Raw genomic sequence first — 6,719 nt, 5'->3', positions numbered from 1 at the left:
AAATAGATGGAGAGATATACGATGTTCAATCAACATTGTGAAAATGACTCTACTACCCAAAGCAATCTATAGATTCAATGCAATCCCTATCAAAGTACCACTGGCATTTTTCACAGAACTAGAACAAAAAATTTCACAATTTGTATGGAAACACAAAAGACCCCGAATAGCCAAAGCAATCTTGAGAATGAAAAAAGGAGCTGGAGGAATCAGGCTCCCTGACTTCAGACTATACTACAAAGCTACAATAATCAAGACAGTATGGTACTGGCACAAAAAGAGAAAGATCAATGGAACAGGATAGAAAGCCCAGAGATAAACCCACGCACATATGGACACCTTATCTTTGATAAAGGTGGCAGGAATGTACAGTGGAGAAAGGACAGCCTCTTCAATAAGTGGTGCTGGGAAAACTGGACAGATACATGTAAAAGTATGAGATTACATCACTCCCTAACACCATACACAAAAATAAGCTCAAAATGGATTAAAGACCTAAATGTAAGGCCAGAAACTATCAAACTCTTAGAGGAAAACATAGGCAGAACACTCTATGACATAAATCACAGCAAGATCCTTTCTGACCCACCTCCTAGAGTAATGGAAATAAAAACAAAAATAAACAAATGGGACCTAATTAAACTTCAAAGCTTTTGCACAGCAAAGGAAACCATAAATAAGACCAAAAGACAGCCCTCAGAATGGGAGAAAATATTTGCAAATGAAGCAACCAACAAAGGATTAATCTCCAAAATTTATAAGCAGCTCATGCAGCTCAATAAGAAAAAAACAAACAACCCAATCCAAAAATGGGCAGAAGACCTAAATAGACATTTCTCCAAAGAAGATATACAGACTGCCAACAAACACATGAAAGAATGCTCAACATCATTAATCATTAGAGAAATGCAAATCAAAACTACAATGAGATATCATCTCACACCAATCAGAATGGCCATCATCAAAAAATCTAGAAACAATAAATGCTGGAGAGGGTGTGGAGAAAAGGGAACACTCTTGCACTGCTGGTGGGAATGTGAATTGGTTCAGCCACTATGGAGAACAGTATGGAGGTTCCTTAAAAAGCTACAAATAGAACTACCATATGACCCAGCAATCCCACTACTGGGCATATACCCTGAGAAAACCAAAATTCAAAAAGAGTCATGTACCAAAGTGTTCATTGCAGCTCTATTTACAATAGCCCGGAGATGGAAACAACCTAAGTGTCCATCATCGGATGAATGGATAAAGAAGATGTGGCACATATATACAATGGAATATTACTCAGCCATAAAAAGAAACGAAATTGAGCTATTTGTAATGAGGTGGATAGACCTAGAGTCTGTCATACAGAGTGAAGTAAGTCAGAAAGAAAAAGACAAATACCATATGCTAACACATATATATGGAATTTAAGAAAAAAAAATGTCATGAAGAACCTAGGGGTAAGGCAGGAATAAAGACACAGACCTCCTAGAGAACGGACTTGAGGTTATGGGGAGGGGGAAGGGTGAGCTGTGACAGGGCGAGAGAGAGTCATGGACATATACACACCAACAAACGTAAGGTAGATAGCTAGTGGGAAGCAGCCGCATGGCACAGGGATATCGGCTCGGTGCTTTGTGACCGCCTGGAGGGGTGGGATAGGGAGGGTGGGAGGGAGGGAGACGCAAGATGGAAGAGGTATGGGAACATATGTATATGTATAACTGATTCACTTTGTTATAAAGCAGAAACTAACACACCATTGTAAACCAATTATACCCCAATAAAGATGTTAAAAAAAATTAAATTACTTTTAAAATTCTTAATTGGCTTTTGGGGCTGTAGATGAAATACACACACACACACACACACACATCTATGTATAAAGACTTTTTAAAGGTAATGTTCAACAATGATAAAAGATTTAGATAAAATCTAAAAAGCTTTAGATAAAAGATTTAAAATGACACTAGAAAATATATATTTGTATATAAAAACCACCTATAGTTAAGGGGACATTTAGACCAAATCTAATATAAAATTCTGTGTCAATATTAGGTCATCTGTCTGATACATCCATGAGAAGTAGGATTTATACTTTAAGATAGTATTCACAGAAGAGTGGAGTAGACTGTAACATTAATGACCCCAAAGATTCAGGCTCCCCACCCATATCCATGCCCTTGTGAAGACCTGCCCTACACTGACTTTGGGCTTGGTCTTGGGATTTGCTTTGGTCAAAGGGAGTGTAATGCAGTAATACAGGCAGAGGCTTGTTAACATGCTTGCACACTGGGTCCTGCCCTCTTGGAACGCCGCTGTAGACGCCTAACGGGGAAGCCCCATGCAGCCTCTTTGAGGAGGAGCGACCACAGGGAGTGGGCGGCCCACGGGGCCCGCTGGGCCCAGCCCCCAGTCGACTGATCAGCTGAGTGCAGCCACCAAGAAAACCCAGCAGGAGAGCCAGTGTCCAAGCCATAAAATGGTGAGAAATAAGTTGTTATTTTAGGCCACCAAGTTTTGGGGTGGTGCCATACCAAGGGCTGTTTAAAATCTAATTCCAAATTAGCTGGTTTGAAAGAAGGGGAAACTACATCACAGTTATCATACATTCTCCACGTTAGAACCACCTGTATTCTTGTCTGATTGAAAAATACATGGACTCTTTTCAAAGCCGGAAATGAAATGGTAAAATAATGTATGGTGAATAGTTTAGGACATAATAATATTTTTTTAAAAAATTAAAGCTTATAAACCTTTAATAATATTGTGGTAAAACAATGTATTATACGGTATATTCAAGTTAGTTAGAAAATATTTTTAAAGAGGGACCTGGAATTTTCCAGGAGGTAAGGATGATTTTGGAAATATTGAGAGGACCTGGAAGTCAGTTTAAAAAGAGTCCACATAGGTTAAAAATGTGACAGGTTTGCTTCAAAAAGGAAATAAAAATTATGCTTAATTTAATAAAAGACTGTAAAAAGCCATGTGTCCATAATTATACTCAAAAGAAAAGAATTAGAACTTATTTTCCCTTCAAATACTTAGTACTTTATTCAAGTAAATTTTATTCAGAGAAGGAAAAATGTTGTTGTTGAAGTTTACATGTAGGGCTTTTTACAGGATGGGTTAAACATACAAAAGATAAGAGAATCTTAGTGGCATGAGAAAGACAAGACTCTCTTCCCGTGAAATATAAATAGGCTCATGAATCTTCCTGCCACCTCCTCAGCACCCACCCACTTACCGGACATTCATCTACTAAATTACTACCAAACATTAAGGAAGTGGGGCAAGGCATTCCTTTCATAGGTATGGGAGGACCTCCCACCTGACCCTGGGGCTTTAGGTTGTGGAAGAGGGTTTAAAATTCTGAAGCCAAGTGGATTTTACCTTTTAAATAGACTTTAACTTGAGGGAGTATTTTAAATTTAAATTTAACTACTGGATGGAGGTTTACCAGCTGTTTTGAGGTTGATTGCTTTTTGCGATTACTAAAGATGCTGGATAAAGGCCAAGGATTCACATACTGAGGCTTCCTTTACCTTGTACCCAGAAGGTGAGGGCTGCAAGAATTGTCAACCCAAACCCACCTAATGCACTCCTGTTGAGCCTGTTTGCTCTGACCTTTCCCAGGGGATGAAATCAGAAAACAGTTCATTTACCACGCTTTTTTAAAAAATTTAAGTTTTTTGCTCTTTTCAAAGTTGTACATGATTTGAAGAGTTAACTAGTTTCAACAAGACTTCCCGTTCCCTCAAGGCAGCCACTTTCAATTTTTAGCTCATTCTTTGGTATTTACCTCCACCTGTCTAGATAACATGTTCATATTTCTACTTCTTGATATTTCGGTTAGCCATCATCTATTGAGTTCCCAATCGGAAGGTAAGGATTTAGCACACTCCTCTGCACTTCGACCGCACATGTACACTCTTAGTCCTTTTATCCTGATACAGTTATAACATATTTTGCTCAACCTGCCCAATCAGCAGGATGTCATTGATGTAATAGATTAATGTGAAGTTCTGAAGGATGTCCAGAAGGTCCAGATCTCTCCAGACTATTTTATGACAGAGGGCAGGAATGTTAACATAGCCTTGGGCTAAACTGTAAATGTACACTTCTGTCTGTTTCATGGGAATGCCAACTGTTTCTGATCTTTTCTTATGATTGGAACAGAAAAGAATGCATTCACTAAATCAATGATGTGTACCAAATACCTGGGGCTGTATTAGTCTACCCTAGCAAATATGCCACATCTGAGCATAGCAGCTGCCATCAGGGCTACCAATTGGTTGAGCTGGCAAGAAGGGTGCTTTTAAGTAAGGATTGCTTAGGGGAGAACTTGAGACCATAAGGTAGCAGCTAGCAACTGCTAGCAGATATTATTTTGAAAACATGTGGTGTCCTTGAGTTTGCTACAGTTCAGAAAATTCAAGTTCTCTGTGATGCAGGAACATGTCTGAAACAACATACACAATGGCCACCTGGCTCCATTTTGGTTGCTTGAATACTAGTTACTTCATTTTGCTTTTTAAATGATCTTAAATATGTCATCAGGAGCTTAATAAGTTTCTATTAAAATGAGCATTTGGGATGGATATTGATTCTAAAATGGGTAGATTAAGGAGCAGTTTTCTGGGTTTAGAATTCCTGGCTTAGCAAGGGTAGAGGTCATCAACGCCCTGCAGATTTTTTTTAGGATAAATATCATTCTAGGTGATTGCTTAAAGTCTTGTGTATCTAAATACCATTTGGTGACTCAAATTATATCTCCTGATCTCAATTCTCTACTGACCTCCAAACTTGAAATCTATTGGCTCAGTATCTCTATTTGCATGTGAAATATGCATCTCAATCTTTACGTCTAAGAACAATGGCCCCTCCCACCAAGCCCATCATTACCTCAATGTAATGAGGACAAACCACTATCCAACTGCTTTGGTTAAAAAAAAAAAAAAAAAAAAAAAAAAAAAAAACCCTTGTCTTTTTTTGTCTCTTTTTTCCCCATCAGCAGATCCTGTTGGCCTTACTTCAAAATACATCCTGAATCCTACCCGTTCTCAACATTTCCACTGCTACCACCTTATTCCAGGCCACCCTAATTTATTCCCTGGGCTGCTGGAATAGCCTCCTAGGAGATCTTACAGCTTGCACTTTTGAAGGTCAACAGTCTACCACCACAAGCAGCCGCTTTACAAATTACGCCACTCCCCAGCTCAAAACCATCAAATGACTCCCATCTCCTTACCCTGTTTAATCAGAGCCCCAACCATGTTACTAATCTCATTTCCCACAATCATCACACCTATACTCACTGTGGTCTAAGCACCCTGGCTCCTTGCTTCCTCCCAGAACACCAAACACGTGAACCTTGAGGACTTCGGTAGCTTTTGCTCTTCTCCCTGTCTGGACCGTTCTTCCTGATTCCTCCAAGGCTGGCTGCACTTTCATTCAGCTCTCTACTCAAATGTCAAGACTACGTACCTAAAAGAGCATACTCCTTATTTCCTCTCCCTGTCACTCATGTCAAGCCGCTATGGAGCAGGGAATGCCTGGCACACACTAGGCACCTCAAAACATGCTTGGTTAAATGAATTTGGACTGAACTTATCGTGCTTCACTGCCACCCATGCTTTGTGAGGTCACCTCACCGAGGTAGGTATACAACAGACGGAAGCAGAAACCAGGTGAGGCCTGCCTCGCCGTTTTTGAGCCCGTTCGCAAGGGCTCATACAGGAACCCCTTGCAGCTCCCCCAGCCAGAGCTGGGCCAAGAATGCTCTTTCATTTCCTTGTCCGGTCGGGAAGGGGAAGGGGTAAACGCGAGAAAATGAGGCGTGGAGGGGCTGAGGAGGGAGCCTCAGCTCCGCAGCATTCGGTTGAGAGTTGACTGTTATCTATGGCGGTGCTTCTTTTTACTGGATAGCCTGGGGGCTGAGGCTGCGATTCGGTACAGAAAGCTCAAGCGCAGAGGAGCAAGCAAGGCGGTCAGCCATTTTCCGAAACTAACTCCCGGGTAACCCCGCCCGAGTGTGTACGCATGAAACGGGGGCGGGACTTATTGTGAAGGCCTCGCTCCGGAAACCGCACCCTCGCTGGCGTCCTACCTTCGAGGATTCACAAAACGCAGAGCGAGACTTAACAGTCGGCAGCGAAAGCGCGCACTCGAGCGCCAATGAGAGAGGAAAGAGGGGAAACGCGCCTGAGGAACACTCTGTATGTCCAACAATGATTGGCTGGAGCCGTCTTCTCTTCTTTTTGGTATTGGCTGGACTGCCTTTCCCCGCCCACCAGGTGGGTTATTGCCTAGGTACTTCTGATTGGCTCCTCCTGGGCTGCGGGGGGCAGGATTGGGGATTGTTCATCACGGATTGGTGGATTTGAGCACCTGGCGGTAACTTCCCGAGCAAGAAGCCCGTCCCATCTCTCTGTCCCGTCTCCCGACCCGTACGCTACCTCCTCAACTCTCGCGCACGAATGGTTAAAAAAAAAAAAGGATGCGAGGCTCGAGCCCGCCAGCCAGGCCTCTAGCTTCTAGCGCGCGCCCTCAGCGAGGACCCGCGTGAGCTGCCCGTGACGCTGCCTGCGCTGTTTGAAATTGCAGAATCCGTTACCAGCTTGGGGCAACTACCGTTCCGGCTGGTTCCGGAGCCCGTGCGTGCCAGGAGGGCTAGTGGCGGTCGTGAGGTGGCTCTAGGCTTTCGCGTCTCTGCAGCCTGGAGACTAGAA

This window comes from Orcinus orca, chromosome 1 (assembly GCF_937001465.1).
Source record: "Orcinus orca chromosome 1, mOrcOrc1.1, whole genome shotgun sequence".
Lineage (NCBI taxonomy): Eukaryota > Metazoa > Chordata > Mammalia > Artiodactyla > Delphinidae > Orcinus > Orcinus orca.
This window is presented reverse-complemented; position numbering follows the sequence as displayed.